This window comes from Rhinichthys klamathensis, unplaced genomic scaffold (assembly GCF_029890125.1).
Source record: "Rhinichthys klamathensis goyatoka isolate OS25496 unplaced genomic scaffold, OSU_Roscu_1.1 h1tg000635l_1, whole genome shotgun sequence".
Classification (NCBI taxonomy): Eukaryota; Metazoa; Chordata; class Actinopteri; order Cypriniformes; family Leuciscidae; genus Rhinichthys; species Rhinichthys klamathensis.
Window position 1 is genome coordinate 419,748 of NW_026607081.1, and position 25,758 is coordinate 445,505.

The 25,758-nt window shown below is 37.9% G+C and overlaps 1 long non-coding RNA gene across 1 annotated transcript; it reads left to right on the forward strand.

Annotated features, from left to right (window-relative positions):
- Positions 1-5,608: 5,608 nt before the first annotated feature.
- On the forward strand, positions 5,609-13,047 carry LOC130076250 (uncharacterized). Its single transcript, XR_008805622.1, has 3 exons — positions 5,609-5,662; positions 7,386-7,543; positions 12,732-13,047. It is a non-coding gene; the product is annotated as an uncharacterized LOC130076250 (long non-coding RNA).
- Positions 13,048-25,758: the final 12,711 nt, after the last annotated feature.

Here is a 25,758-nt window from a genome sequence, read left to right on the forward strand (position 1 = left end):
TATAATATATGTGTGTGTGTGCATGACTGTGTATATATACACACACATAGAAATATTTAGATATTGCATACACATGTGCACACACACACACACACACACACACAAAGATATATTATATAAACTCAAACTTTTATGTTAGATGCTATTTATCGCGATTAATCGATTTGACAGCACTAATATACTGTATATAAAATTATATATTAATACATATATTATTATTTACATATACACTTCTATACTTATGTATATATATATATATATATAATACTTACAGAATTAAGAATAAAAAATAAAACGAAAAGAATAAAAAAATTTATATTATTAAACAATATTAAATATAATAAAAAATACATACAGTACTTATTCAAAAGCTAAAAAATAAAAGACTCAAAACATAAAAATAATATATGAAGTCTGTATGCTATATTTGTATAATGTTCATAATGACGTATTTACAAATGATAAAAATTGCTTTCATGCTTTGCATGACTATGTTGGTAGCTAGATTAGTAACAGTCTTACTAGCCATGACCAGCATAGACTTTCAGCAGGGTTTGTATCTTTTGGCCTGTATTCTTTGTATTTTCTCTCATGAAAATAATAGTATATTTTGGCTGTACTGTAAATCCAGTTAATGAAATTTAAAGAAGATTCATTTTCACAAATAGCCTGAAGATTAAAGCAGCAACTCATTCTTCTGGCTACCTTGACAGCAGTTTATGTGCATGTAAGTATTTTCATCATTTTTACCACATCTCTGAATAATTGAGTCTCACAGTGTCTACAGTACAAATATGTTTGCGTATATAACAGGGAGAATTAAAGCACAGAAGAGGGAATGTGTATCCGTGTGTGATGCAGGTTTCAGTCATGTCAAGCAGACGCTGTCATGGCATTGCAGGAGCCAGTCTGATCACTGCTTTCAGACCGCATGCGTGTCTTGGTAGAAGTTTCCTTCGCTTTTCTACAGATTTCAGGAGCGTATTGTGTGTTTGAGTCCTCAGAAGACCCATTGAAGCCTGTTAACGTTTCACTGTTGGCCCAAAGAAAGTTTCATGCCTCAGTTTCTAAAGTGATTATGAAAATACAGCGAATTTAATACTGCTATTGAGCTCAGCTCAAATCCCGTTGAAATGATCCTCTTTTTTCTTTCCGCTGGTCGAGGATGTCAGCACCTGCAGAAACTCATAATCATACGTTGGCTGTAGGTGTCCCAGCTTTGCATGAGATGAGATTATTTTCAGGTTGCATGTAATGTTAGTATTGTGTTTAATATAATATTTATACAGTACCGGTTAAAAGTTTAGAATCATTACAATTTTAGCTTTTGAAAGAAGTCTCTTATGCTCATCAAGGCTGCATTTGTTTGATTAAAACATACAGTAAAAACTGTTTGATTTCTGTTTGAATTTATTTAAAAATGTAATTTCAAGGTTTAAATAAGTTTTTGCTGATATATTTTTGTGGAAACACTGATGCATGTTTTCAGGATTCTTTGGTAACTTTATAAATACCTTTACTGTCATGCCTTTTGATCAATTGAATGTCTTGTCGAATAAAAGTATTAATTTCTTTAGAAAAACCGGTAACACTTTACTTGAAGGGGTGTGCATAAGACTGACATGACACCTTCATAATCATAACATGACACATGTCATGAATATGAAGGAGGTTTTATGCATGTTTATGACAACTGTCATTAAGTGTCATTCGCTCAATTATGACATTTTTAATGCAAATATGACATTGTTTGAGATGTCTTTGTCATGACAACTTGACATTACTAAGACAACACAACCCGTCATAAATATGTCATAAACATGACATATCAGATTAATTATCAAACTTAAGAAACCACTTAGCTTTATGGGTTAACATTACATTAAACTGTCATGTGGTTGGTTTTGACATTGGCTGTCATGAGGCCATTATAACATTTTAATGACAAATTCAATTTGTACCACTGTAGTTGAGGTCAAGAAAAATATTCATGACAGTTATAATGGCCATATGACAGCCAATGTCAAAACCAACCACATGACAGTTTAATGTAATGTTAGCCCATAAAGCTAAGTGGTTCCTTAAGTTTGATAATTAATCTGCTATGTCATGTTTATGAGATATTTATGACGGGTTGTGTTGTCTTAGTAATGTCAAGTTGTCATGACAAAGACATCTCAAACAATGTCATATTTGCATTAAAATGTCATAATTGAGCGAATGACACTTAATGACAGTTGTCATAAACATGCATAAAACCTCCTTCATATTCTTGACATGTGTCATGTTATGATTATGAAGGTGTCATGTCAGTCTTATGCACACCCCTTCAAGTAAAGTGTTAGCGAAAAATCTTACCCCAAACTTTTGAAGTTTTCAACATCAGCAAATCCGCATATTGGAATAATTTCTGAGGGATCATGTTACACTGAAGACTTCTGAAAATTCAGCTTTGCATCAATAGAAAATATTGAAAACCGTGGCAATAAAAAAACGTTATTTTGCTTCGTAATAATATTTCAAAATATATATTTTTGACACTTATGTAGAACAAGGAGTCTGCAACAACAGCCAGGTTTGTCCTTTAGCATTCACACTATTTTCTCAATTTATCTCGTAAAGTTTTGAAATATGCCATTCAGTTTTTCAGCCAAATACCATTTGTCTCTGGATTTGCAGGAAATGATGTCATAATGATGCTGATTGGCTGATGGCACCACAAGACCACTCAGTTCCCTTGACGAAAATTATGAGCTATGACATCAAAGGCAAAAAGACAGTCTGTTTCACATTTTAAGAGCTTTTTAAAAATAATAAACATCTTGCTTTCAAAAAATTGAATTATGCCAAATTAATTTTGATTGGCAAAATATGCGTTTTGTGTCCAGATGATGTAGTTTCGTTGAGAGATGTGTCTTACAATGATCTGCCGCTGACAAGAATGCAGAGAAATGGTTGAGTTGACTGGGTTGACGGCTTATATCCAGACACTAATTGAGATTAATGATATTTGGGAAGTGGTTTGGAGTTCTTATGACTCAGTTCATGCTCCGGGGTCTTATTCCTTAAAAGATGTTTAGAGTTCTCCAGCCCACTTCTTTCAAATGCCATTTGACGACAGTATGAAACGTTGGTGGGCCCATTGTGTCATGTTTTTTCATGTAAGATGTCGCTGTTCTGAAAATATGTGGTCTTGAGTTGCGTGTCCATCAGCAAGTGTGTTCGCTGAAGGTTTTATGTTGTTCTGTTGTGCAGGGTGGGGTTTTGTTTGCTACCAAGGAGGCAACTCCCAAATGACCATTATCCTCACCTTCAGGGAGGCAAATACCACATCATTTCATAACATTGCATTAAGGAGAGAGGTTCAATGCCAGAAAATCCCTGTCAGCTCATGAAAACAACTCCAACTGAAACGAAGGACATAGAGGTCCAGTTGCATTTAATTAAGCTCTGCTAGATGTTGGAGAATGACCTGGATGTTGGGAAACATTAACCAATCGAATGTCTTTCTTCTTTTGACCAGCTGTATGACAATGTGGCTTACATATTATTGTTTGTGCTTGTGGTTGAAATATTAAAAACACAAAGTCTGCAAACTTTTTGAAGTCGAAGTGACTGTATTTGCTTGATTAATATGTGTCCCTTGTCATATTGTGAGCGATTCATCATGTTATGTAGAATTGTTTGTCGCTCTGTCCTCTTATTTTTGCAACATCTCTGCTCAAAATCTGACGATTCCCATTGGAATAAATCATGTCCCGCTAAACGTTTGTTTTCTGTTGAATATCTGATTTTAGTTGGCAGAATTTTGTGTCCACAATAAGGTCCATTGTTTATTGTCAGTAGTGTAGCTTACAGAGAAACCAAGCAGCTTTCTGTGGTACCTTGCATTTATCTTTCTGTTGATATGTTTGGTCTTGGCTGAATAGATCTGCTACGCTGCCGCTGTTGTTGCTGCTGTAGAACAAGTACGGGATTTGCTACTGCCAATACATACAAGACATGCTGCTACTGTACAATACAGCATTCATGAAATACCCGTATCAGATCTATACAGGTGGAGCTGGGGAAGGTGAAGGGTTTCTGAAAGCGCACTGCAACTGCTACAGCAAATGCTGACCAGTATTAAAGGTTGAGAAGCGAGTTCATAGAGAGCCTAAGTCCCTCCCCTTCCGGTCGACCACCATGGGACCTTATTTCGAAAAAATATTAAATGGTAGTCAATGGTGAGAGACAACAAATATTTTGATCTCATTTGAATTGTGCCCTGAATTACACATATGATGTTTGTCAATTTAAAAGATACATTTTAAATTCAAGAAAGTCGCAGTTTGATGTAAAACTGTTGAGGTATAAGACTGTGAAAATACGTAATTACAAAGACTACAAACCACAAAGGCGCACATTTTCTCTCAATGAGTGAAGCTAACTTTACTGAAGCTAACGTCTGTCATTTTTTCTATAGTCTTACGTTATAATCGTAACGTTACGCCGTCATGCCTGAGTGTTTTGTACCAGACTGCACACACACGAGCAGCGGATCTCGCTCGTTGTTTTGCTTCCCGGGAGATGTAGTTCATTGAGCGATTTTCACATAAAACTAAATGTTACTCTTCTGTTTCATGACAAACTCAACAAAATTATCTTTTAAATTGACAAACATCATATGTGTAATTCAGGGCACAGTTCAGACGGAATAAAAAGATAAGTTGTCTCTCGCCATTGACTACCATACATCATAGCTGTCAACATTTGGTTTTCAAAATCCGGGAGATTTGTGCGGGGACCGTTCGGTGGGGTGCTCGCTTTCGGGTTGAGCTCTCCGCGACTGCGCAACTGGGGTATAGGTTGCCACTTGCCAGGTTGAGATGACAAACGGGTTGAAATTGTATATGATGTGTGGATTGTGTGAATATAATGCATTTAATACAAGATCTGGCAACTGGTCAACATTAGACAAACATATTGGTCCGATTATTCATAAAGGAGTTTGGGCCATGCAAATTACGGCAGTTTCCCGGGAGAAATAATAAACCGGGAGGGGTCCGGGAGATAGGGCTAAAAAACGGGAGAAACCCGGGAAAAACGGGAGTGTTGACAGGTATGCCATACATATTTTTTCCGAAATAAGGTCCCATGAGCCGGAAGCGGAGGGGAGGGACTTAGGCTCTCCATTGGCTACTGATACATCAGGAACCAATCAGCTGTGCCCTATAGAGAATGATGTGATTGCAAGCAGATTGAGTTAAGGACTATCAGCCTGCACCAACTGGGTTTCATGATAGAACTTTGCATTTATATGCTATTATAGTAATTATTTATATTTAGAATTAGTATTTATTTTTACATTCAGTTTTCATTTTAGTTTTTTTTAGTAATTATGTCATTTTTATTATTTAATTTTTTTTTTTTATTATATATATTTCGGATATTCATCGGTGCATGTTAAATTGTTTGTCACTTCCCTCTTATTTTTTATCTCTCCTCAAAATTTGATGATTCCCATCAGATAAACTCAATTCCCGCTCCAAACCAAGCAGCTTTCTGTTGGTCAAAGTGACAAATCCATGTGAGCAACTTGAACCCGTTGTGAAATCTGCGAGGGGAAATCTTTCGCCCTCACACGAAATACCCAATCATCCACGAAACTTGCCAAACAAAGGTAAATATGAATGCGCATTTACCGAAGTAGAATGGATTAAGTTGTGAATTAACTTAATTTATCAGAAATTATTGATGTGCAATGAATTGTGATGATTCATTTGCCCAAAATATTTAGCCTGAATAAAATTCTGTCAATTCTGTGCTTATAATTACTAGTCTAGTCTAATCTAGTGATACGGAAAGGGTCCATATGAATATTTCATTGCAAAAAAAAGAAGGACAGAGACAGAGACACTGCAGAGAGACCGCTGGAGGTTCTGCTAATGGGCCCCAAAAATATGTTCAAAGGACATAAAGCTGTCTCGTCTTGCTCAGTCACTCCAACCACTAACAAGCTCCACCATGAGTCACCGCTTCTCTCATGTGGTGCGTCAGCACTCAACTGTTTCGCTCAGCTTTACTCTTTGGTGTAAGTGTATCTCGCTGATGAGCAGAGACTAGTTTGATATTTTAAACAGGCTTCTTCTGTCCTTCAGGGATGCTTTGCGATTTAGATTCTGCTTTAAGAAACCAGTAGAGGCTTATGTGTGTGTAGTTTTTGTAAGCGCGCATCTCAGGTGTTTTGTCCCTGACTTTGTTGGCATGTCCACCGATCGCTTACGATCTTCTGATGTGTAGTTCACAGGCTTTTGCGCACGTTCGAGGAAGAACTTAGTCACTGGAGGTTTGTGTAATTGTTATGGAATCTTTGGATGATGTTTAAAGGGACACGTTACTCAAAAATGTCTGTAAATTTCTCGCCCTCATGTCGTTATAAATCTTTATTTATTCTGTTAAACACAAAGACAATCCCTTTAACAGTGTGGTTTAACGACACTCATTTACATGCATTTAGCAGATGCTTTTAACCAAAGAAACTTACATTAGAAGAACATAATCAATACGTATTTACAAGATATTTTTGAGCACCTTTTTTTCTCGTATGTTAAATATATTTTGTTGGATTTACTCGTCTCTAAAAATTGCATGATTTGCATCTGTGATGTCTATATACCTGGGTAAAGCTATCTAAATCTGCCGGCTTTGCTCATGGATGATCAGTTCTGAGCATTTAAGGTTTTGAGCCAATCACCTGAGATATAAATGTCATGTGACTAATCCCTCTGTAGGTGCAGGAAAATTGTCCAAATATGTCACTGGCAAAAATTCTACTTTTATACATGTCATATTTGTTGCATTTATCTGTTGCTTGCAAAAATTATTATTATTATTATTATTTTTTTTTTAAATAAATATTTTGAATGCCTGTTCCCGGCAGTGTTATTTTACTATTTAAATATTGTTATAGAATTTATTAATTTTCAGTTTTAACTTTAGTTTAAGTTTTAGTAATTTTATCATGTGGTTTTGTCATTTTTATTGTTTTTAAATTTTTCCATTTAGCTTTATTTTATTTTAGTTTTAGCAATTGTACTTAAACCTATTCCATTTCAGTTTGTTGCCAATTAGGCAATAACATTTCTAAGTTTTTCATCTAATATTTATATTTTATTTCAGCTTTATTTCAATCAAAAAGATTAGAATAAGATGCATGGTGTGCCTTATGTTAAGCCAGTAAGTCTGACGACATGAAACTATAGAGTTGTTGGTGCTCAAAATAACTCCATGGGTTCAAGAGAGGACCGGATATAACAGACCATACAGTTTACAGCTGCAGACGGCTCAATATGACTCATACGTCTCAAAAACTCATTATATTAAGCATGCTTATTTTATTTCAGTAGCCTTTCAGTCTGTTCAGACTTGGTTTTACAAAACCCAGTCCAGCCCTGTTGTCGCCAAAGAGCGAATGAACCAGATGGATTATATTCAGACGGCTCCAGTAAATGGGTCCTCTGGAGAACGGCTGCATACTTTCATTTGATGCTTTGTCGTGTGAGTATTTTCTGAATATAAATATTTATGTCGTTGTGGTACCATGCAGTCAATCCAGGTCAAAATCCTAACTCCATTGCCTTGCTCTCCTCTTCTGCATGCACACTTGAAGACTAGTTAGACTCGCTAGATTCAAACCAGTTTGATTCACAGCATCTGCAGAGTGCACACTAAGTTGTTGCAGAGTTGCACACTGAAACACAAACAATGTTTTTTCCTCTGGGCCCCGGAGAGGATTTGATTAGGGCTTTGATAGTGAAAGTTATAGAAAACTGAGATGCTTACACAGATGTCATATTTCTAGTTCGTTTACTTCAGAAAAACAATGACTCAAGTAGGCTAATTGACAAGGCTGGATAAAAACAACAACGAAATCAAAGTATGTATTGAAGTATATCAGGGGTGCACATCATTGCAATCTTTCCTAATAAACACAAAACATAACAAAGTAATAAAGTGTTTATCTCATTTACACTTAGCATCACATGTGTATTCAGAAAAAAATGTAATAATTATTTAATGACAAAAGTTACAACAGGCTTGAACTTGGCACAACTATTCTTCTTAGCTTGGATGAATTCTACTATGCCGGCTCTCCATGAATCCGGAGAATCCCTTCAACTTTATAAATGCTACTCTTTTTCGGCTAAAAGACAATGATGGTAGCAGGGATCACGGATCTTGTTTTGTCTCCCTCAATCCTTTCTCTTTTCATCTCTCCTCTCCATTTGTTCTCGTACTGTCTCCAATGATCGTTGTCTGTGTCTTGATTGTTTAATTTGGATGTCACTTGCTCATTGGCTCTTTGGTAATGGATTTAAAACTGTAACATCTCATAACCTTTGTCTGTTTTCTTTTTTTTTTCTTTTTTTTTTCTTTTGATTAAACAAAGTAGGAGATTGTTCAGGTTTAATCTTATGTTGAACATACTCATTAATGCGAATCCTTTAATGTTTTCCCACAGCAGAGAAAGATTTCTCTCTACACCCCACCGTCCACCGCTTGGACGGTGGATTATACTTTTCTTTTTAAAATCCTATCTGGCATATAAAAGGCTACACAATAAGGTTCCTAAACTCTAAAAATATATCTAAAAATATTATTTAAATATCTGTTTTTCAAAAAACAATTGAAAGATTTGTTTAAATTTATATCCATGTTCATTGTCAACCGCAGAGGATCAAACTAAATATCTAAATATTTGCACATTTCTATGTATAACCTTCTTACAGTATATAAGATAGATTTATATGTACATGCTTTCTTGACTTCCTGGGGATGACAAACATAACGGACGGACAGATGGACGGACAAATGGATGGATGGATGGATGGATGGACCGACAGATGGATGGATGGACGGACGGATGGGTGGACCAACCGACAGATGGATGAATGGATGGACCAACGGATGGATTGATGAATGATTGGATGGATGGATGGACGGACGGACCGACGGATGGATGGACCGACGGATGGATGGATGAATGGATGGACCAATGGATGGATTGATGAATGATTGGATGGATGGATGGATGGACAGACGGACGGATGGACGGACGGACGGATGGATGAATGAATGGGCGGACGGATGGATGGACCGACGGATGGATTGATGAATGAATGGATGGATGGATGGATGGACCGACAGATGGACGGATGGGTGGACCAACCGACAGATGGATGAATGGATGGACCAACCGACAGATGGATGAATGGATGGACCAACGGATGGATTGATGAATGAATGGATGGAGGGACGGACGGACGGACGGATGGATGGATGGACCGACAAATGGATGGATGGATGGATGGACAGAAGGCTGGATGGATGGATGGACCGACAGATGGAAGGATGGGTGGACCAACCGACAGATAGATGAATGGATGGACCAACGGATGGACGGATGCATGGATGGACCGACAGATGGATGGATGGACAGATGGCAATGGATGGATGGATGGATGGACCGACAAAAGGATGGATGAATGGATGAATGGATGGACCGACAGATGAACGGACGGATGGACAACAAAATGAATGATAGATAGATAGATAGATAGATAGATAGATAGATAGATAGATAGATAGATAGATAGATAGATAGATAGATAGATAGATAGATGGATGGACCAACAAAAATAATTATGGATAGATTAACATATGGACAGATGAAGGGATAGATGATAACACCTCTGTCCTAGTTTGACTTTAAACAGGCTGAGCGTCTAGCGTAACATCCATGAGATCAGGTTCTTGTTTCACCAGAAAACAGGCGACTTGGTTGCACATGGATCTGCTTTGGTAAAGCACTACACATCCTGCATCATATGAGAAACATATGAATTACGGGACAACCCATAAAAATGGAGCGAAATCAAAAGCATTCGGTCGAGCCCTTTCAGCGTCTCAGGGACTGAAGCATATCCTCAGTGCACAAACAGAATAAACAGCGATTAGGTGAATTCAAAGAGTTTAGAGGTTGAAATTCCCCTGTGAGTGAAGCCATGCATGCAGATAAAGCTGCTCTCAGCCCTGTGCTTTACGTGTGTCTGAGCTTTTGAAGGCCAAGCTTGTGGTTAGAGCAGAAAATGCCCGGTATGTGCAATGTTGCCATGCTTAAATATGGCACAGCTGTGAATGAAGCTACTTCAACTTCATTTACCCAACATTAATATGCTGGTCAGCATGGCACAACCTGTGAATGGCCAATGTCTGGCCCAGTGCAGGCGATGATTTCCAGAAAGTGTTGAAAATACTTTTTCCAGTTGTACTTTTATTGAAAAAAATGTTATGTGTTGTGTAATAGGGCCAGGAACAACAGAAAGAAGAACCAGGAACAAGAGTATTAGAGCAGTCAGTCAAACTTCAATGAAGACCATATGTCTAATAGAGTCTCTACAGCTCTGAATATACCTGTGTCACATCCCAGAGGAATGTTTAATGACTCGGAGGTTGCTCTTTGAGACTTTAATGGACTCAAATGTTCCTACTAAAAGTCCTAAAGGACTCCATAGAACACAAATAGAGACAATTGTTGACATACAGCAAGAGTATAGAGCTATACAACTGAATGTGGAGAGCAGAGCATATGCTCTTGTTGGAGTTCATATTGATATCTCTGACTTTTGATTGTAGATTTTAGGATTTAGGTTTGAGACAGTTCAGATCTCTTTTGAAACTCTAGATGAGACACGTGAGAATGCTTTTTTTGTGAAGAAAGTCTCATTTTTCTCTGTGAATTTGCAACTACGAAATGAAACATCTCATTTGTGATTAATAGAATCTTTAGAATGTAAATTTGCCCATATCGGTCTCTTTTTGTCTTAGTTTATGTGCTCACGTTTGTTCCTCCCCGTCTGCAGTTTTTCTGAGGCCAGACTGTGGTCACTACGCAGCTGGTTTGTGCCTAAGAATCGAGATTCACTGGAGATTTCATAAAAAAATATATTCTGTTCCTAATTTATCTCTTCTGAGCACATCTGAATCACATTGAGGACTAAACTAAACCGAAGGTTATGCTTTCATCATAAATGCCCATTTAAGTCATTGTTTTCAACTTTTTTTTTAAAGTTTAGCATACCAGTTAAAGACAGACAGACAGACAGACAGACAGACAGACAGACAGACAGACAGACAGACAGACAGACAGACAGACAGACAGACAGACAGACAGACAGACAGATCTCACAGCCATCAATGTGTGTTACTGTAAGTTGAAAAACTCAGCTAATTTCAGTTTGTAATCCATTCAAATGCATTCACAGTGTCAGACGTATACAGTATAAAGTATATTTTGTTTATCATGAAGCAAGTGGGCTTGTAAACACTCTCTGTCTGCCATTGGTCAGACAAAATAAGGTAGTCCCACCCCAAACCCGTGCCAATGGACTTGAAATGTTGCATCCAAGGGTTCAAGTTTGGTTGGTTAGCATTGTTCCCTGCTGGTGGATGCTGTTACTACACCATCAGAACCCAAAAGCCTCTGTCTCCATTGACAGCCATTTTAAATAACCACTGACATAACCCCCCCCCCCCCCCCCCCCCCGTCCCAGATTCTTGAAAGAATCACTTTTCTGTTTCTGTCACCCAGATGAGTGGCTGCCATTGAGATAAATGGGAATGTGAACGGATCACTCTCTCCAGGAATTACCCAAACAAACAGAGCAATGTGTTCACATAGTGTTTACGCTCTTCCGGGAAATCAACCTATGAATCTCTCACTGTCAGTTGTCTAGAAGAGTAGAAAATATTTAACAAAAAATGCTTTAAATAAATAAGTCAACTGCTTTTCACTCACATGTTGGCATTTGTTTCAAATGGCCTCTTGAGAATGATGTGTACTGGCAGCCTCGATGGGAAGCGATTATGGGAAAGATTCCTATAAAATCGGAGCAAGATTCAATTAAGGGTAAACTGACCTGTCGGTTTCTGTCTCGGTGATTTAAGAGAGAGAAAGAGACGCAGGAAGTTGTTTTTGATTTGTACCAGACTTTCCATTTTTAACAAGTCCCTATCGATATAGTCAAAAACGTTTGTCAGCAAACATTACACAACACCAAAAAACCCTTTTTGACAGCACAAAACAATGGCAACAAAACAGCTTTGCTGCATTATATTTATAACTGGGAAAAACGCTGTGTTTTGGCATTCAGACTTGGTAGTGTTTGTGTCAGGCCTCTAATTTGTTCTATTAGTCAGTGAAAATCTCCTAAAAATGTTCCATTTATTTGTTCCATCATGAAATTGGATTGTAAATCATTCAATGCTCCGTTTTTTGTAAGTTTTAAAAAGGGGCAAGTATCCATTTTCTGCTATTCCAGGTTTCAGGCATGCGTCTTTCTTCTTATTTTTAGTTCTCATTGTCAAGCATCACTATTAGTATAGTTTTTCTGAACACCTAATCCCAAAAAACATACTTTCATGATACACGTCCACAAAAACTTAAATCCATTGTACTTTTTATTAGTGTCCTGTGGATACAACTTTTCCAGCTCTAAAGTCTTTGTTGTATTGCCAGTTTGATGTTCTCCAGAGCAAGAGTGATTTCACCATTTCTATGTTTTAGAGATGGCTAAGTGTTTATGACATGTTATGATTACCGCAGCTGAATGTTATCTCCACTTGCTCGGAGAACAAGCAACATCTTCTGGATCTGTTCTGTTCTCTTGTTTTGTGTTTACAGTGTGAAGCTAATCAACCATCTCGTGAAAACTTTGAATATAAAACCACCAAATCCATCCGGCTGTGAAGAGATGATGTGAACTGCGGACGAGAGCGAGAGCGGTTGACGGACCAGAGAACACGAGGTGAACAAAAAGCGGGTTTTGTCTTTAATCAGCACGTTCAGAGAAATACAAATAAACACGATCACATACACTGATGAACAAACAAAGACACGTCACTAACACACTTCAGATGTCATAATCACTATCGGCTATTATAATGTATGATCAGTCGATGTTTATGTAATGATTAGATTGAGCTAGATTTCGAAAACAGGGTGTTGTTGTATGAAGCAAGAGGGGTTCTGCTGGATGTCATATGACCGCATCTACGCTGTGAAACAATCACCATTTTTTTCACCGATATCTGGCACAAATTAGATCTTGAACCACAAGACAGAGAAATGCATTGAGATTGGGGTTATTCAGGTTTAAAGTTGAATGAACAATATTGCAAACACTGCAATAAAAATCTTAATGACTATTTTTTTATTGTCCAGTTAACATATGAAACAAAAGAAATCCAATTGAGTAGCAACATTACATAAGACTTATTTTTTATAGATTGTATCTTTAATATGACTGTATTTGCTCTACCACACTGGCTTTTTTAATAATTAAAATAAGGGAAAAAATTATATGTATATATAAATGTAATATATTACATAAATATATTGACAGTTTAATATGTCATACATATCAAATAGCTTAATCTTGTTTTAAGGGTTTTTTATAGATATTTTTACTGTAAAAAGACTTTAAAAAAAAAATTCATTAAGAGGTGATTTTTTTCTGTTTAAGCATCAAAACACACAATAATGCATCAAATTAATCCATTTGATATTGTTTGCTTAGCACATCATCAAACATCATTAGTGTAACATGCTCTTGAATTAATATATTTATTCATAGAGATTTTAATAAAAAGTATGTAAGCGGTACAAAGTTTCAGACTTATTTTTGTGATCATTTTTTATATGATTTATATATATATATATAGCAGGTGTTTTTGAGCTGTCAAACCTAAAGAATAATGGCAGAAATGATCTTTGTCTACTGGAATTGTCAAAAAAAGATACAAGACTGTGTCTTTTTGGCATAACAGGCATTTTTCTTGGCGTAGCGGCATAGAGACGCTAACAAAACTCACAGCGCTGATGATCTAAATGGGAAGTCCGGCTCTCCTTTGTGAATAAAAATATCCTCAAATAGAAGCCTCTATAACCTCTGATAATCAATATTTTATAGTTATAATTGCCTGCCAAAATAAAGCAAAGCTACAATCCAGCCATCCATCTTTTTCGACTTCTTAGCAGGGATGTGTTACCGTCTGTTATTTATGGCTAGCCCAAGAAAAAGAAAAACCTCTTTGTTGCATTAAAAGTCCATTTGTGTTCAAGGGCTGAGTGAGTTGAGTTTAAAAGTCCAACAGCATTAAAGCAGAACCAGGAGTCGGCCTGAATGAAGCAAACGCAGAAGGCACCAGAACAGCTGCATCTAATACTGTCCTACAGTAACATTAAGAAAGAGAGCAGGAGATCTGCTTCGTTCTGCATAACAAGTCTGGGCTAAATAACAGCTGTTGTAGAAAGAGTGAAATCGAGGTCGCCTCATCTGTCTGTTTTTACGGGGCACCCAAGGACACGTTCACAACTACAGGTCATCTGCGCCTTCATTGATGCTTCAGCCCGGCTAATCGAAACCATTACATATCCTGTCTCCTCAAAATGTGCACAAAATGAATCACATGTGTTGGGACAGCTGGTTGGTGAGGCAATAGTGAGACTCTTTTTGGTGTCAGAGGTTCTGATACACACCAGCAGGCAGTCAAAACGTGGCTCAACAACACCGTTTAACCTCGTTTCACCTGTCATCACGTTTATGATCAGTTTTTACGCTGCTTTTACTGATATACATGACCATAAGATCTTTTAATGTTTTTGAAAGAAGTCTCTTCTGCTCACTAAGGCTGCATTTGTTTGATCAAAAAGTAAAAAAAGTAATATTGTGAAATATTATTCCAATTTAAAATAGGTATTATCTATTTGAAAATATTCCAAATTTTCAGCATCATTACTCCAGGCTTCAGTGTCACATGATCCTTCAGAAATCATTAATTTGGTGAAACATTATTATCAATGTTGAAAACAGTTGAACAGTATTTTTTAGAAAACCATGATTCATTTTTTTCTGGATTCTTTGAAGAATAAAAAGTTCAAAAGAACAGCATTTATTTGAAATATATATATTTTTTGTAACATTAAAAATGACTTTACTATCATTTTTGCTCAAATTATTGCATACTTGCTGAATAAAAGTATTATTACATTTATTTTAAAGCCAAGGCACAATTTTAAGTTCAAGTTTCTGTCTGTTCTGTTTTTGCCCTCAAAATTCATATTTGGGTTTTGGTAACCGTTTCAGAGGGCTTGTTTTGGCTTTCTGGATGGCAGATGGGTTGTTTTTATATTCTTTAACTTTTCAACTTTTGTACTCATGGTTGAGATTATTCTTAATATGATGTTTGGCAACCATTGGCATGGTTATTATTATGACATGGTTATTGGCAGAGATTATTATTATGAATTTATTTAATTCAGTTGTTTACTTGAGGAATATTGGGAGCACTTTATTTTACAGTCCTGTTCCACATGCTCATGTACTTATTAAAGTAATTACAATAACTGGGTAATAAATAAGTACTACCCTTAAACCTAACCTTAACCCATAGTTTCCTCATTTTAACCAGTACTTTCCTAGGTAAGTACACATAAGTGCATGTACTGTAAAATAAAGGAATATGCAAGTCATTCTCCAAACAATATCTTGCAGTGTCATGCAGCCTGTTTTAAAGTGTGTGTTTAAGCTGGAAGGTGCACTTTGGTCTGTTTTTGATGATGCACTTTTTTCTGAATCTGAATAAAACTTTTATGGAACAAAATGTTCAGACATGCACATGCTCAGATGTGAGATTTCACATGCATTTCTTGTAATCTTATTACTGAATTGCTTGTATTCACTGCAGGCTTCCATACTCATCTGGCAGGTGAAATGAAAAAACATAAAAAATGAAATAAAAAACATGCCTTTTTTGGGCCATTTTGTATTTCAGCCAGATGAGTAGAATAGTGAAGATGCCTCAACAAGCAGTTGTGACAAGTGACAAAATTACAAGAAATGCATGCAAAGTGTCACATTTGAACATGCATGTGTGCAGGTTTTGCAGTGATTAAGGGAACATTTCAAAATGGTACATGATGTCAAAAAGGTTAGCAACATTCTAGTCTTGTGTAGAAAATGGGACAAATGAGAGATCGCAAAAGAGTAAAAACTACCCACAGGCCTTAGCCCTATGAAAATACCTCTTTAGAATGAATGTCCATGCCAAATCAGTTTGTGCATGTTTTCATTTTTGCAATCATTTTGTGTTAGTCTTGCTGGTTGAGCTAGTTAAAGGGACAGTTCACCCAAAAATGAAAATTCTGTCATTCAGGCGCCAATGGAAGTCAACGGTGCCCCACAATTGTTTGGTTACTCATATTCTGCTTTTTTTCAGCAGAACAAATACATTCATACAGGTTTGGAACGACTTGAGGGTGAGTAAATGATGACAGACATTTTCATTTTTGGGTGAACTATCACTTTGCACAACGTGAGCACACTAGTATCCAAAACACTATACATGCTGCTGGTGATCATATGCATACTGCATAACTAATAAGGAATTATTGAAGAACTAGTTGGTAATTCTTCATTAACCCTTAAAGACCTAAACGGCCGCCGGCGGCATAAAAATAACTGTTGTTCTTAAATGTTTAATAACTTTTGAACCACTAATCCAATTTGTATGCTTTAAAAAGTCCCATAAAGAGGAGATTCGCGGCTTTATTTTGGTATCGGGTTAATCGCGATTGGACATTCAGATGCTCCGTAGTGAATGTGATTGCATCATCAAGTTTTGATAAGCATTGATTCGTCAAAGAAACCCATGTGATTTGTTCCTCTGAGCCAAACGGGCAGTTTGTTGATGCTTAGTCCCACCCCCAAGCCCAGATCGGTTGAAACTACATAAATATATATAAAGTCACATTTGCTTCAGTGCTCTATTACAATGTTTCTATTTATTTTTCTTCCTGAACTTTTTTGTACACATCTACATTGTAAATAACACCAGATTTTCACTGAAAATCGCCTATAATAATGTTATAATAAATGGCTATAACTTGCTTAGGGATTGTTACATGTAGTAAAAATTTCATCTGGAAATCTAGAATATCCAAGTACAACTTTCTAAAGGAAAAAATCCAAACTTCAGGAGGATTTGTTTGAGCTGAGTAAAAAAAACCCACAAGAAATCTGCTGCCGTTTTTCTTAAATCTGGTAAATTTATCCATTCTAAGACAAAATAAATGTACAATTGGTCATTTAAATGAGCTAGATTGAAACATCAAGTTCTCTTGTTTAAAATGATATATGGTACTTGATGCTGACTGCTATAATGGGTTAGAAAAACAAAGAAAAGAGCAGGCGAGTCATGTGCTCCAAAAATGGTCTAGGTCTTTAAGTTAACTACTTCTTCACTGCTGTTAACTACTAAGGAAGATGTGTTAACTAAATCAGTATGTAATAGAATTTTATGATTGTGTTAAGTTACAGTTAGTTAATCAATAACTAATGAATTATGTCATACCTCCAGCACCACTACCGTGAACACGAGCCCAGCTCCCGCAGGAGATCCAGCACCACTACCGTGAGCACGAGCCCAGCTCCCGCAGGAGATCCAGCACCACTACCGTGAACACGAGCCCAGCTCCCACAGGAGATCCAGCACCACTACCGTGAACACGAGCCCAGCTCCCGCAAGAGATCCAGCACCACTACCGTGAACACGAGCCCAGCTCCCACAGGAGATCCAGCACCACTACCGTGAACACGAGCCCAGCTCCCGCAAGAGATCCAGCACCACTACCGTGAACACAGCCCAGCTCCCACAGGAGATCCAGCACCACTACCGTGAACACGAGCCCAGCTCCCGCAAGAGATCCAGCACCACTACCGTGAACACGAGCCCAGCTCCCGCAGGAGATCCAGCACCACTACCGTGAACACGAGCCCAGCTCCCGCAGGAGATCCAGCACCACTACCGTGAACACGAGCCCAGCTCCCGCAGGAGATCCAGCACCACTACCGTGAACACAAGCCCAGCTCCCGCAAGAGATCCAGCACCACTACCGTGAACGAGCCCAGCTCCCGCAGGAGATCCAGCACCACTACCGTGAACACGAGCTCAGCTCCCGCAGGAGATCCAGCACCACTACCGTGGAAACGAGACCAGTTGATTAATTCAATTACTTTTAAAGGTTTAACTTTTGATTTTAAAATGTTTGTTAAACGAGTTTAAATGTAGGCAGTATACATGTTAAAACAAAATATCATCTGAAATAAAGTAAGATATCATGTAGCTTAAACGAGTCATTGTAGTGTATTTTACAAAGGTTATAGATTACGTTAATAGTGTTTTTTTTTACAGTAAGTTTTATTTGAGTCAGAAGTATGTGGTAATTCTTTATTAATTACTAATGGGTTCCCTATATTTTCACTTTAGAATACTGTTCCAAGTTATAAGTAGCCTAATTCCTGGATAATTATTTGATAATTCTTTATTAATTACTAATGGGTTCCCTGTATTTTCACTTTAGAATACTGTTCCAGGTTATACATAATTCCTGACAGGGGCGGACTGGCCATCTGTGTGATCTGGAGAATCACAGAACGGCCGGTACTCCAGGACGGACGGCGGGCCGGCCCACCACCCGCCACACACGCAGTCAGACATATCAAGTCTCCCGGAAGTTCCGGGAGTCTCCCGCATATTAATAGCGGCTCCCTGATGCCCGCAAATTAGTTAAAATCTCCCGGAATCTAGAGCGAGCAAGAGCGCGCATGCGTAGAGCGCGCACGGCAGAGAGAGGGAGCGAGCTAGAGACCTTGCGCGTGTGTGCTAGTGTGTGTGTGTGCCTCACGAAGCGCATACAAGGACCCAACTAGTGCGGGCTGGCTTTTATCTTTACTCCCGAACCGAATTAATCAGAAATTAATTTGCAAGTTACTTGCTAGGGATGATGTTAGGAAGTGATATTCAGCTTGCTACATTTTTAATGATTACAGTAGTTAAAACAGCTAAACTTCAACATTTTAGCTGTAAAATGCAACATGCAGTAGCTAATATGAAGAAATATGTTGTGCTTTTACTTTTAAAAATGTTGGTAATGTTACAGTTAATGCTTACAAACTTTGAAGATTTTTAATACAGAAGTTACATTTGTAATGGTGTAGGGCCTAGCCTATTTTCATTTAGATGTGGTATTATTATTTGTGCAGTAGCTAAGATTAATTACTGCATAAATTAATTAAGATTATTAAGTAATAAATTCATTTTAAGACAGCCATGTGACACTCATGCCAGGCGGCAGGCGTTATTGTTGTCGAGTTTCCGCGCGCCGATTTCTTTGGGCCGGGCCTAGTCAAAGTCCAGGGCCGTTTTTTAGTCCCAGTCCGTCCCTGATTCCTGAATAATTATCTAATAATTCTTTATTAATTACTAATAAGTTCCCTATATTTTAACTTTAGAATACTGTTCCAGGTTATAAGTAGCCTAATTCCTGGATAATTATTTGATAATTCTTTATTAATTACTAATAAGTTCCCTATATTTTCAGTTCCCCTCAGTTGTTGCCTAAAATACATGAATTTACTCAATGGCATTCTATGCTGAGGAAAACAGACACACACAGTACTGTATATAAAATACCGGTATAAAAACTAATCTGTAGTTAGTTTTGTATGACTGTTCATTAGTTCCTTCTTAGTTATTTTTCTTGAACCTTAATTAATAGATAATTAATGGTAGTTCAGGAGGTATGACAGAATTCATTAGTTATTGATTAACTAACTTGTAACTTAACACAATCATAAAATTCTATTACATACTGATTAGTTAACACATCTTCCTTAGTAGTTAACAGCAGTGAAGAAGTAGTTAATGAAGAATTACCAACTAGTTCTTCAATAATTCCTTATTAGTTATGCAGTAAGTAAGATACAGTATTCTAAAGTCTTTCCAATAGTCCTTTTAGGGCATTTTAGTTTGATTATAACTCACACGAGAACCTTTAAAATGGCATGCTTTTCTTAATTAAAGTTTGGTTCAGAACAAAATCGCTGATCTGCTAAAGATTGACAAACAAACGCATGTTTACATGAGCTGCAGGCACCTGTTGACAATGGCCTCTTTCCTTAAGTAGGCTATTATATTTATAACTAACCCATTTGAAGTCTTTTGGTTGACTGGTTTCTTTGGGCTCTGGCTGGTTGACAATTGCAGCTGGTGAGTCATCAGTTCACGGCAGAGCGGTCCGGGCCAGAGTGAGTTGGATCTCACATCTGGTTATGGTGTTATCGTCTACTTCACCCTGCAGACAGAACCGAATCTTGCTCAGGGGTTGTAGAATGGCCCAGAGAGCCCATTACAATCCTCGCTGAACGTCAAACTCATTGTTAGTCTTCAGAACAACGGCCTTTGCTTTCTCCTCTCTCACATTTTCAGCTCAAGAAACAGGAGCCTGTTGCACTGCGAAAATTCTCCAAATCCTTGAGAATCGGCCCAAAACCTGGTCCAGTGCAGGATAATTGGCCGGTTATCATTTTTCCCTATCTTTCCCTAACACATAGTTCTCTGTCTTTCTTTTCTCTTCTGTCAAATCCACTTTCTCAGTTTAATGCAAAGCATCTCAGTCTGCTTTGTTTTAGTGTCCGTCCAATTAATTAAAGACAGATTTTGCCGTGAAATAGAGCGGGAAAAATGATACAACATAGGCCTAGTGAATTTGCTCCTGTCAGTCTTCGTCTGCACTGTTCTGTCTTGTTTGCACTACATCTCCCAGAATCCCTCTTGTCTCCACACCTGATCTCACTCCCTCATTTCCTCATCATCATCTGTCTCACCTGTTTGCACATTATTAGTGTTCATTGGTTTGTGTATTTAGTTCCCTCTGTTCAGTCATTCCTTGTCGGTTTTTGTTGATACGTCACGTTTGTATGTGGTGTGTTAATGTTTCCTGGATTCATTGTCTGAGTTATATTTAGTAAAGATTATTGAATTTGATCTGTTGACTGCTGCCTCTTCATCTGCCTGCACCACACCCGTGACAGCTCCTCAGTGACCTATAAGTGCACAAAGATTATTTTTAACAAATCAAATCAATGTGGATGTACTATATCCGCCATGTTGTCATTATCATGTGACCTTCAGCGTCAGTTACGTCGCTTCACTGCCATTCATAAATCCTCTCCCATGGCCTCATGGGACAGTAAAGTGTCCACCGTACGCACACTTCAGAATCTTGCCGGAAGTAGTAGGTCATTTAGCATTCCCTCCAGAAAAACGCAATTATGCGATCGCATGATTTAGTGCATAATCAGCCAAAGTCTGCATATTTATGCGGGGGCCGCATTCTTTCAAATACTATTGAATTTTGTATTTTTGCTGCAGAACAACTTAAAACTTAGTAAATTGATTCCTTTGAGTGTTTTTAAGTTGAGAATGAGATGCTTTGAGTTGGAGTCCCTCACATGTCAATGCTTTAATTGAAATATTCATTGTAAGTGCATAATTGGCTTTCATCTGTGTGTCTTTGTACGTATGTAATGATGTAATGTAACTTTGCTGCCTATCTTGGCCAGGTCTCCCTTGCAAAAGAGATTTTTAATCTCAATGGGTTTTTTTCCTGGTTAAATAAAGGATAAATAAAAAAAATAAAAATAAAAAATATGCCGCACTTTCGCCACATAAATTGCTGATTTCCGTACAAAATATGCGGGGCTTGCATGATTTCATAATCCTCGCATTTTTGTTGCAAAAAAGTCACATATATCTTAGCAGAAAGTTGAAAAATTTTGCGTTTGCTTCACGCAAGAGCAGCCGTTTCCCCCTGTTGTCATGGGAACGTTATGAAGTGACGTAATTACGCGACGTGAACATCATCGAAAAGCTGTAAAACAGGACACCAGGGGCCGGAGGGTGTCCGGTTTGGGGACCACATGATTTCGTCTCTGCTCTTTGCGGATGATGTTGTCGTGTTGGCCCCTTCAGACCAGGACCTTCAGCATGCACTGGGACGGTTTGCAGCCGAGTGTGAAGCGGCTGGGATAAGAATCAGCACCTCCAAATCCGAGGCCATGGTCCTTAGTCGGAAAAGGGTGGCTTGCCCACTTCAGGTTGGTGGAGAGTTCCTGCCTCAAGTGGAGGAGTGTAAGTATCTTGGGGTCTTGTTCACGAGTGAGGGAAGGATGGAACGGAAGATTGACAGACGGATCGGTGCAGCTTCTGCAGTAATGCGGTCGATGTACCGGTCTGTCGTGGTGAAGGAGCTGAGCCGCAAGGCGAAGCTCTCGATTTACCGGTCAATCTACGTTCCTACTCTCACCTATGGTCATGAGCTTTGGGTCATGACCGAAAGGACAAGATCCCAGATACAGGCAGCTGAAATGAGCTTTCTCCGCAGGGTGGCTGGGTGATCCCTCAGAGATAGGGTGAGAAGCTCGGTCACTCGGGAGGAGCTCAGTGTAGAGCCGCTGCTCCTCCACATCGAGAGGGGTCAGCTGAGGTGGCTCGGGCATCTGTTCCGGATGCCTCCTGGACGCCTTCCCAGGAAGGTGTTCCGGGCACGTCCCACTGGGAGGAGACCCCGGGGAAGACATAGGACACGCTGGAGGGCCTGGGAACGCCTCAGTGACCCCCCCCCCCCCCCCCCCCCCCCCCCCCACCCGAAAAAGCTGGAGGAAGTGTCTAGGAAGAGGGAAGTCTGGGCATCTCTGCTTAGAATGCTGCCCCCGCGACCGCATTTTTTAAGAAAACGGGCCGCATAAAGGATTTTTGCCTGCAACAATCACAAAAAAAAAAACATTTTTCTGGAAGGACTGATTTAGGTACTTTCTCTTTTATGAGAACTGTCAGTTCAGACATACTTTTTTGTCACATACTAAGAAGTATGGGATTTCAGATCCAGCCATATTTAAAGGGGATGTTTATAAGAATACTTTCTTCTATTCAAGGTTCATGTGCAGCGCTAACCTTTTGCAGGTTTATTTATTTCCCTGAAGGATGAAGCTTATTGAAATGTCAAGAGATGTTTGTGCTAAAAGAACACAAATAACATGGGAAAATAAGTTAAACAAATTCATTCTTTGTTGTGAATCCCCTCTCTTTCGTTCCAACTAAGACGTATTTTATGTGGAGGAAAACAGGACATACCTGAGGATCATCCAGCACTTCCTGTGTGAGCTCTTAAAGATATCATCAGGGAACATTAATAGCAGTTTATATGAAGATGATATATTTCAGGCGTAACAAAAGTCCAACACTTTTAGGACTGTGTGTGCCATGACGACACAGGCTGTAGAAACATCTGCCAGCATTGTGTAATTTAAAAATAAAAATAAATAAATAAACCTGCTGGGCAGCATTTCAAACCAGTTTAGTGTTTTTTAAGCTGAAACAGCACAAATTCCTGTGTATTTTTTCCCTTCGGCATCTTTTAAAAGTATCCAGTTTCCATTGTTTTTTTTTAATCTGAAAAGGAATTGCATGAATTATTTTGATAAAAACTAAACATTTCGATTATTGTTAGGCTTCTGGATGTTCAAATATTGTCCATTAACATACTGTATATTAACACCCTACAGACTGACGTTCTGAACTTTAATGAGATGAAATCTCGCCACAAATGAATCAGGATTATATAACCTGTTTGGAAACCCAAACACTAAAACAAAGTACAATGCTATTTGGCTCTGACATTACAGCATGACAGACTGTTGGTGGACGATGAAAGGACAAACTGTGAGTCACCTTCATGGGTTACAGATCCAGTAAAATGAGCAAAAGGATCCAGTTGGACCAAACTCAAAACCACACGAGTGCTCAATGTGTCCTGAGCACATACTAACCGCTGGGCCATAGCATTCATCATCCTTACATAAACATATATACTGCAAAATTGAAGATTTGACAGTGAAAAATTACCTATACTGTAAAAAAAAAAAAAATGATGAAAAAAAAGATGTTTAAGTCATTTTAAAATAAATTACATTGATCTGACTTTAAAAATGAGTTAAATCTTGTATAACATAAAGTTTAAATTTGCTTATCTAATATTTAAATCTGCTTAACTTATTTTGACGAGTTAAAGAAATGTAAAAATAACTTATTGATCATATATCTTTTTTACAGTGTGTTAGTCTATCTTTATATATGACAAAGTTTGTCTTGTCAAGCATACTTACTATTCAATTACATTATTATTGTTACTATTTTTTTATTGTTACAGTTCTTATTTGATTTATTTTGACTGTGTACAGCTGGAAATGATTTGATACAAATGTACATTATTTATCATGCCACTTACAGTAATCAAACTAAACTGAAATTGAGAGAGAGAACAAAATCTGCGTCTGCGGACAAAACGTGAAACGAATAACAAATTAGGTGTTAAATGTGAAACAGCTGTGCTAAACCGCTGGAAAATATGAAGATAAAAGGCAGAAATACTAAAAGAGAGTAGGCTATAATAAATAATATGCAATAGGATACTCTAATAAGCAAAGTACTGCACATTGTAATATTGAAATGTTTTAGGATTACTTCTCTAAAGTTTGGGGTTGGTAAGATGATTTAATATTTTTCAATGTAGCCTCTTCTGCTCACTAAGGTTTCATTCATGTAATAAAAAAATACAGTAAAAACAGTAACATTGTGAACTTTTTTTTTTTTTTTTTACAATTTATAAGAACTGTTTTGTATTTGAATAGTAAAATGTAATTTATTCTTGAGATCAAAGCTGAATTTTCACCATCATTACTCCAGCCTTCAGTGTCACATGATCCTTCAGAAATCATTCTAATATGTTGTTTTGATGATCAAGAAACATTTGTTATTATTATCATCAGTGTTGAAAACAGTTGTGCTGCTTCATATTTTTGTGGAAACTGATATTTTTTTCTAGCCTGGGAAAACCCAGACAACTTCCGGCAAATTTTGATTTGCTCTGAAAGTTAGTCTGGCCAGAGCCCGTCTAACGGAGAGCCTTGGGACTTCCTATTAGCCCCATTGTGTATCATATTGGTTGCAGTTCCATTAGAATTCCACTGGAGGTGATCGCGGGCGAGTGCAGAATGAATGGGAGTCTATGGAGCTAGACGGCTAAATGTATCTCTTTCTCCTGCTTGTCGTTGAATAAACATAGATTTTATTGTTGATTCCGCAAGTTCAATATAGATTATAGACCAAAAGTCGAATGAACGAGTACTTATGTCCTTTCGATTTCTTACAGGTTGGGCCGTTGTTGGCCGGAACACGCTAGCATTCTGCTATTATGTGACGTCATCACATTTTTGAACGGATTTTTAGAACAGATAAGTTAACTTAAAAATGCTATTTTCAGCGTATTATCTTAGAGTGTATTATCTTAGCCCTCCCTTTTGAATGCAACTTTCAAATTACTTGACAAAAAATTACATCCTGAGAAAGTGTATTTCTGGGGGTGAAACCCCATAGACTCCCATTCATTCTGCACTCGCCTGCGAGCGCCCCCGCATGGACAGAGACGTGTTACTGCAGCCAGTCCAGAAACCGGAAGTAACAAGAGAGTGCCAGTTCTCTCCTATTAGACATTCTCTGGTCAGGCAAAGAGTACGGTGGCCGAGAGAGCTCAACGCGCTGCAACTGAAGAAAACGCATGCAAATAGAAGAAAACACATGCAAATAGAAAACAACGCGTGCAAATAGAAAAAAAACACATGCAAATGAAATAAAACGCATGCAAATAGAAAAAAACGCATGCAAATAGAAAAAAACGCGTGCAAATAAAAAAAACACCCGCAAATTAAGAAAACATCTTCATCAGTTTCACAACACACGTGTGCTCCAAATACTCAC